Source organism: Miscanthus floridulus, chromosome 1, assembly GCF_019320115.1.
Source record: "Miscanthus floridulus cultivar M001 chromosome 1, ASM1932011v1, whole genome shotgun sequence".
Taxonomy (NCBI): Eukaryota; Viridiplantae; Streptophyta; class Magnoliopsida; order Poales; family Poaceae; genus Miscanthus; species Miscanthus floridulus.
The window spans coordinates 38,751,628-38,760,575 of NC_089580.1; the positions used below are offsets into that span (position 1 = coordinate 38,751,628).

The window sequence follows — 8,948 nt, forward strand, 5'->3', positions numbered from 1 at the left end:
CTGACTGGCTGCTGCTGTGTGTTTTTGCCCCTCACTGATTATGTAATATTAGTAGAATTATAGAGTGCAAGAATACAAAAGTAATGGTTGAATTATTCCTGTTACATTAATCTAGCCTATTTCAAAATACAAGCATGTGTGATCTTCCCATGCTTTGATGATGCTTGCAACATGTCTCTTCAGTTCTCCAAAGTTACTCATCTACACTTAGCTTTTAATATTGTAAGGTAATTAGTCTCCATGTTGCTACCATGTAGCAGTAGTAGAACCTAAGAGGATGCTTCTATATTATGAATGCTAACGAGAGTTACGTAATACAGTAAGTACAGTATAGAGATGCTTTCATAAGCTGGGAACATAAGGTAATGTTAGTTTCACCAAATCCATGTCCTAGCCCATATTGTTGCACTGTGGTGAAGACATGCAAATCACATCATAGGTGCAATACTAACATCGTTCAATAGTTCTAGATGCGCATGCACATCTCATCTGGATACTATAATTGCTAATGGATAATTATATTGAGAAGGCATGAAAGAATCACTCATCCTGCATTGTTTGTACTTGCTGGAGCCAAACATAAAGATAAAACAAATACTGCAATTCCCAAAACAGATGAAGATGTTTATTTTTAAACACAAACATTATGGCATTAATTCAAGTAATAAATTAGCTATCCAACAACAGATGCGGAGGGATGCGGTAAAAAAAATGGTTGTCAATGTCCTCTTCAATATTTACATTGAAGACATGAAAAGTGGTGTATAGACCTTGAGGAAAAACATTATTAGGTCCTTAAATCTATTGCAATATTTCTTGGTATTGCATCAATGGCCAAAACATATGACTTGAGTACTAAAAGCCAGCAGTACCTCAAGAAGGTCCAAATCATCACTCTCACTGCAACTTTCGGGTAGTGGCTCCCCACTCTCTCCGAGAGTGTTACACTCTGCAGAATTCCCATCCACTAAAAGGGTATCAGGTGTGTCGAGAGTCACTGCAGGATGTATGAACACGGTGAGAAGGCAGAAACGAGGTCTTTATGGTGTCTAGATTGTCGCTATGTGGAGATATTACCAGGGCAGAGGAAGTCTTCAAGGAGGTTGGATGTTAAGTTTAGGTCCATCAGCTTCTGTCATGTGCTCGTGAGAAACATTGAGCAGTTCAGATGCTTCAAATTCTCTTGGCTCTTTGTAGCAAGTGTCAATTTCACCCAACTCATCAGACTGTTCAGAGCCATCATCTCCTTCCATTAAAAAAACATTTTCGGAACCATGTACTTCATCTGAGTCAGTATCTAATGACATGTCCTCATCAGAACTGGAGACATAATAATCGTCGAACTCCTCATCCAAGGCACAAAATTCTATGGAGCTACCATCTAATCCAATGTTCTTGCAATAATCACAACAGCTGTTGAGCTTAAGAACCTAATAAGAAACTAAGCATTAGCGCTTTGTAATTAGATAAAAATATAAAAACACATCAAACAGATGAAAGGGGGAAAGCAGATAAACATTGGCATTTATTTCACATGCAATATTGTTTAGATATTGCTTGTTTAGCTTCATAACATCCTGGGGGAAACAACAATGATATACAACTCCAAGGTCCTTACACACCGCTTCCACTTTCTCTGCAAAACATCACATGTGATTCACTAGAAAGACCTAGAAAAATGGAAGAGGTGCACATGGCCCAAACCATAAATTCCTCTGACGTCTGGCAGAACTATAATCAAAAGTCCAAGCTGTTTGCCCCTGGGAACACCTGTATTGATGAATTTGTACTCATCCCGCAAAGAGTCTTCTATTCCATCAGGAAGGGCACAGTCTAAGTATATGTTTGTTAGTGGCATCTCTTTAATATCCTATCATGTTGACAGTAAAAGTCAGATGTGTCACATGTGATAGTCAAAGTCAGCTGTATGAACGAAAGAGTGTGGGACTTTACCATCTGAATTTCTGCACATGCATCTCTTACTTCGCATGGAAATCTGACCGACTGCTTAGCACCAATATCTGAAAAATGTATGATTGCCCAGCTTTCCACTCTCCATGCTTTGTCCTAACAGAGGGGAAAGCATAAATGTGAGAAGGCTTCTATAATATAAGAGTAGGAGTGCAGGACTACAATGAAAAAAGTTTATTTATTAGGAAAGGATAAGGAGATTTGCATAACAATAAGAGTGGTCAAGAAGAACACAACAAGTTCAAAGAACTGAAGAGCAACCAAACATCCTGTGTAGTCATAAGTTTCATCAGAGGCTATTCATAATCTATTTGGACATGAATTTTTTCCCCATCACGCAAAAGGTTTGCGCGTCTTTGTATTAAGATAGAGAAAAGTTTAATACAACACGCCTTAGCGGCGTCCTAGGCGGTGAGACCCTCCCTATTTGAACATGAATGATGGCACACTTGATACAACTTGGAGCTCTAGTGGGAAAAACCTGCTCTCCAAGTACAGCAGGTACCATCACGCATATATGTATTAGGGTAAAGTCCAATTTACACCCTCTAACTTTCACCAAAGTTCGGATTTCAACCTCGAACTTCAAAACCGGATAACTTTGGCCCTCCAACTCTTGAAAAAGTTCAACTTTCAACCTTCTGGACTGTTTCGCGGGTAAACAGTAACTTTGATATTTTTGGGAGACGCCGAAATTTTATATTATTTTTTCGAGCATCTTAACATCCTCAAATGAAAAAACTCAAAACTACAAAGTTGTAGATCTCATCGAGGTATATAATTTACATATAAAAATTATCTTCATCCGACATCGTATTGAAGGGTTTTCTATTTTTTGAAATTTGAGTCTCATCACGCGACAAAATATGGTGCTGAAATTTTATATTATTTTTTCGAGCATCTTAACGTCCTCAAATGAAAAAACTCAAAACTACAAAGTTGTAGATCTCATTGAGGTCTACAATTTACATATAAAATTATCTTCATCCACTGCGATTGCCTTGGCGAGGTCATTGCTGCCCACTCCTCCTCCTCCGGCAGTAGAATATAATCTTCCTGTAGTTGAGTTGTCGTTCAGGTGATGCTCTTAATTATTTATGTTCTTGTTTGTGTTCAGAATAATCGCAATCGTACTGATAGTAATAGTTGTTAATTATTTGTGCCGTTAATTATTTATGTTAATTATTTTGTGCCATTAATTATTTGAGTCCTGTGCATTGCTTATTTGCTTGCTGGGGCGAGGGCTAGCTCCTAGAGTCCTAGCAGAGAGGAAATCTGTAGCGTGTGTAGTGCTCTACTTGTGGTTTTTGAATTTTTGATACTGCTCCAGATCACAGAGCCAAGGCAGCGGCAAGCTAGCCACCCGGCGGCGGCAGGCGGCCAGCCTAGGAAAACCAGCGTAATGTCATTTAAATGACTGAAGGTAAAAGATCACTTCGGGGAACAAATACATGTATTTAGATGAGAAAAGAGACTTCATACACATAATGTCATGAAAATCAAGAAGACAACGTTTCAAGGGTTATTTTTACGAAGACGATGTTTGGAGTCCTATATTTGAGAAGCGCGTTGTTTAGAATCCTAAATATACAATTTTCTTGTTCATTTTCGTACTGCTTAAACAAACAAATACTGCATTAGAATCATTTATACAAAAAAGAGCAACAGAAGAAAATGGGAAGAATAGCATCTCTTTATCTTTTTATTTTTGAATATATACTTTCTCTGAACCTAAAAATGTTTACTCCTTTGGTTTGTCAAGATTTTGTACTTTGAAACTTAAATTAAAATTATATTACTAAATTTTTCATTAAAAGGACTTCACACCAGACAGAAAGTAGTATATAACAGAGGATACTTACATCCTAGGATTTGGATGTAAAGTGAAATAAGTTTCATTCAGAAATGTTCTTCTGATTTCCAGCACTGATGGTCTTTTTTCTCGTTCATACTTCAAGCAGCCATCAACGATTTGTAGTAATGAACCTTGAACAAGATCCTCAAGTATAATAGGCAGCTTCTTTTCCTTGACAAACTGACAAATTTCGGCCTTATTCAACCCATCCCAGCTGCATGTGTTTTAATTCTCATAAGTGCTTAAATTTAATAGTGACAGCATTGCCAAAATTTTAATGAAAAAATATATATCACTTACTTACAGGTGATAATTAGACGCCATCACCAAAATTGTACAACCAAGGCTCCATACATCTGATTCTGGAGATGGAAGACATGGTTCATTTCCCTCAATGTGCTCCCACGTCTCTGGTGCTGCAAAATAGTCAGAGAAAGGCATACCATCCACAATGGGGCTCTTGAAAATGCATCCCAGACCAAAATCCGAAACGAATGCTCTTTCTTCTGCATCCAAAAGGATCTTTGTAGGTCTTATGTTTGTACAGACAATATCAACATCGTAGAGTTCAGACATTCCACGTGTGATATCACTCCCATACCTACAAAATACAACAAGTTATATTGGGTCCTTATATTATAACATCATTTGTTAAGAAAAATGACAATAAGAATTTGTAGTAGGATAAGAAAAAAAATTCATGTGTCCTTGATACTTGTCAACATATAGCACTTTCTATTCGACAAGAATTTCATAAACTTAGCATACCACATAGTATTCCCAGCGGCAATAAATCTGTGAGTTTGTATAAAACAAATAATTAATATACGACTTTATATTGGGTAATAAAATTATATCAAATTTAATTAATCCTACACAGCAAGAAAAATATATATAAATGAAAGGCGCGTGTTATGAGTTGGTATTGAAGCATATACCTGATAATGTCTTCTAGAGAGAGACGTCCTAGACCACCCTTCATCTTTTTCTCTAGGGTACTTTTGTACCAATCCCTAATGTAAAAGAACTGGCCACGTACCATTCTCTTTGGTTCCACGGTAGGCGTAGATATGGTCTAAGGCCTGGTTTAGTTGGCGAAATTTTTTGGAAAATGGTACTGTAGTACTTTCGTTGTTATTTGATAATTAGTATCCAATCATAGTCTAATTAGGCTTAAAAGATTCGTCTCGTGAATTTCGTCTAAACTGTGTAATCAGTTTTATTTTTTATTTATATTTAATGCTTCGTGCATGTGTCCAAAGATTCGATGTGACGGAGAATCTTGAAAATTTTTGCAAAATGAAGTGGAACTAAACGGTACCTAAGCAAAGAGAAAGCTTCACTAGATGCTCAATCTTCGTTTCAAGCAGCTGTCGTTGAGCTTGATTCAAATCCACCTCCTTCGTTGCCACCAAATGGGAACACCCATTCTCGCCTTCAAGGTTGCCGTTCCAAAATAGGCTCCAGCCTGTTCGTTTGGCTGTGGCTTGTCGTAAACGATCGTAAATTTTCAGCCGGAACAATATTTTTCACTCACACAAACCAGCCAGCAGTACTTCTTCACGAACCAGCAACGATACGAACCAGCCAACCGAACGGGATGATGGAGGCGGACTCTATAGCCTCCAAAAGCCCCCTTTGGAAGGGCTCTTTACTGAGCAGAATAGCAGACTATGAGAACGTGGTCACAACCCGCTACTTGAAGAATGTGGCCATTTGGCAACCTAGTCGATTCCTGAATAAGTATAGATGGCAAACTCATTAACTTTTGACAATGTGCAATGGAAATTTTCAAGTAGCAAGGATAGAGTTTGACATTAAAATAATTTGATGACATTATATCTCTCCCTAGACTAGTATTCACGTACAAACAATATCCATCCCTAGTGGTTCCATCTTAAGGGCTCGTTTGGCATGGCTCCTACGGCTCCGGCTCCCAACTGTAATTCCACTGTTCATTCACTGTAGCGGAAGCCAGATTTCTCTCTCCTTCCCTCTCCCTCTCATAGCCAGCGGCTTCACCGGTGAAGCAAAAAAATTTGGCTCCACCGGCTCCATGAACAATATCCGAGCTACCGTGAGAGAAGAAAGTATGAGAGAGAAAATCGGCTCCAAGTTACATTATTCCTACCGTGATCGACGCAGCGATCGTCAAGCGGAGCCGGAGCTGCCGAAGCCGTGCCAAACGGGCTCTAAAAGTGGCCACACCCTCGTCCCTCCCCCCATAATTTCGGATTGGATAGGAAATTTACCTCACGCGGCGTGCGGCGGTGCTTTAGGGTTTGGGATCGGAGGACGAAAAGGCATTGAACTGCCGACATTGTACAGCTCCACAAAATATCGGGAGGCTACACAGTAGATTTTACCATGGCCCGAATTTGGGCTGGGCCAAATACCATTTCTCGCGTATCGGCCCGTCAGCTTTCTTCGAAAACATAAGCGGTGAAATTCATTCATGGACTCATGGTCTTTTTCACCCTTCCGCGTCGTCGGCGTGGCGAGCCGTGACGGGGGGCCTTGTTGAACTTGAACGCTGCTGAAGTAGTCATCCACGCTTGGCCCACACCAGGATCTGTTCACCATTTGCAGTCTATTCGTTTATTGGTTTCAGTCAGGGCTTATCAATCAGTCAATAATATTTTTCTCTCATGACAAACCATCACCGGCCAAGCTTACTAGCCCAGAAACCAATGAGCGAACATATCATTTGCTCGGGGACCTCTCTCGCCTTGACAGCATCGATCAGGGCTTAGCTTTTGCAACGAAACCAGGAACCCAATGCAATCAAGACGTTGTACCGTGGTGTATGTAGCTCAGTAGCTGCCTAGGACTGCTGTATTGCGCGGCAAAATACTAGTCCTAGCAAAGCTCTTTCAAGGCATGAGGTCTCATGACAGACTGGCTTGCTGCTGATGACTCGCTTTCCAGGCATGACGACGGAGACAGTCTCACGACTCACGACACGAAATCGTACAAAGGCGCGCACTTAAGGGCTTTCCAAAAAACCCAAGCGCACTAGTACTACATAGTACGGCGTACGTACTGTAACAAACTCCACGTCTATACGCCCAAGACCAATGCCAGTACCAATGTCACGTCTGGCGAGTGGCCTCTCGCCAGTACCAATGCCATGTTTAGTTGCCACAAGTTCCAGAATTTAACACTATATAAAAAGAAGATTCCTCATCGTATCAAACTTGTGGTACATACATGGAATACTAAATGTTGACGAAATTAAAAACTAATTGCACAGTTAGGTTGTACTTTGCGAGACGAACGTTTTGAGCCTAAGGCCCTGTTTGGTTCCAAATAAGTCATCTACTTATAAGTTAAAAAGTGAAAAAATGACTTATTTTGCCAAACACCACCAACTTATAAGTCACCCATGCTTAAAACTTATAAGTCACCCTTTTTCGCGTAGGGCCCACACCTTTAATGAGCTTATAAGTCATTTACAACCAAACAGGCATGACTTATAAGTTACTGTTTTTCAGTCACCTGACTTAATAAGTCACCTGACTTATAGAAACCAAACAAAGCCTAATTAATCAATGATCAGACAATTTTTATCAAATACAAATGAAATATTACAGTACACTGCAGTGCTGGGAATTCCGGCGCCGCCGATTCCGGAGGCAAACTAAACGCGGCCTGAACCGCCTGTACTGCACAACACAGGTCGGGAAAAACGAGTAACTCGCTGAGACGTGCGGTTGGAGGCGAAAGGCAGGACCCCTGTCTGTTACGCGTTTATCTAGGACAACAGCGGCATACCAAAATCTATACCGTGTGAACGTGCATGAAACCTATGCTTGTTAGGGCGCGTTTAGATCCAAAAATTTTTTTTGGGGTTTGGCTACTGTAGCACTTTCGTTTGTATTTTGCAATTAGTGTTTAATTATGGACTAATTAGATTCGAAAGTTTCGTCTCGCGATTTCTCGCCCAATTGTGCAATTAGTTTTTTTTTCGTCTACATTTAGTACTCCATACATGTGCCGCAAGATTTGATGTGATGGGTACTGCGCAAAAAAAAATTTGGGAACTAAACAGGCCCTAACAAAAAAAGGCAAAATTGGCACAAACTGACCTCCTTTGCTGTTTAACATCTAAAATGAAGTAGTTTGCTGAAAGACACTATACTTCTGGTTAAATTTGCTAATAGACATTGGATCCAATAAAAATATTCATTAAGAGAGAGAAGAGCGGTAAAATGTCCGTTATGCCCCTGCCTCTTTCTTCTTCCTTACTCGCTTTCTTTTTTCGGGCACGGGTGGCCGGCGAGCTGGGCGAAGGTGGCTGCGGCCTCAGTCGGCGCCCGCGGCGAGAAGCGAGACATGCTCGCGCCGGGAGAGGAGCAGAGAGCACTGAGTAAGCCGGGGTCGCGAAACAGGATACGGGCCCGCGCGGCACCCGGGACGCGAAGGACCGGGGTCACGAAACGCGGCGAGTAGGGCACGACACCCAGCGGGAGTAGCGAATGATGGCGGACGCGGTAAGCAGGCAACGAAGGACTGGGGTCGCGAAACGTCGTTGGCGGACGTTGCGAGCAGGGCGCCAGCCAGCGCGGCACCCGGTGGGACTCATGAAACGACGGCGGCGCGTCGAGCAAGACACAGGCTGGGACGGCGACAAGCGGACACAGCCAGCAGGGCAGAGCGCGAGCTCCGCTCCTCCGACGCGGGCTACGTTGCAGCCTCGCGGGCGGGCGTGGGCTCCGCCGCTGCCTTGTGGGCACGCGTGGTCTCCGTCGTGGCCACGCAGGCTCCGCGGCGGTCTCGCGGGCACACGCGGTCTCCATTGTGGCCTCGTGGGCATGGGCGCGGGAGGCGTGGTTGCAGGAGCTCGCCGCCCATGGGAGCGCGAGCCGTCAGGGGCAACCAGCCGCGAAGCAAAAGGGTTGGGCGGATGGAGGTCGCGGCCTGGGCGGGCTCGGGCGACCCCGCGGTCTCGCCGGAGCCGGCCATGGTGGACGCGGCCATCTTCGAGGGCCGGGCTCGCGGCCTAGGCGGGGGCCATGGGCGCCTTGCTGCTAACTCGGATAGAGAAGGGAAGAAGAAAGAGGCAGGGTCATTTCGGACATTTTACCGCTCTTCTCTCTCCTCTAATGCCCAGAATAAATAT

The 8,948-nt window shown here is 42.8% G+C and overlaps 1 long non-coding RNA gene across 1 annotated transcript; it reads right to left on the reverse strand.

The window, feature by feature from the left end:
- Positions 1-1,758: 1,758 nt before the first annotated feature.
- On the reverse strand, positions 1,759-4,305 carry LOC136479781 (uncharacterized). The gene is made up of 3 exons (XR_010764604.1): positions 4,131-4,305; positions 3,834-4,040; positions 1,759-2,067 (listed from the first exon to the last, which is right to left on the reverse strand). It is a non-coding gene; the product is annotated as an uncharacterized lncRNA (long non-coding RNA).
- Positions 4,306-8,948: the final 4,643 nt, after the last annotated feature.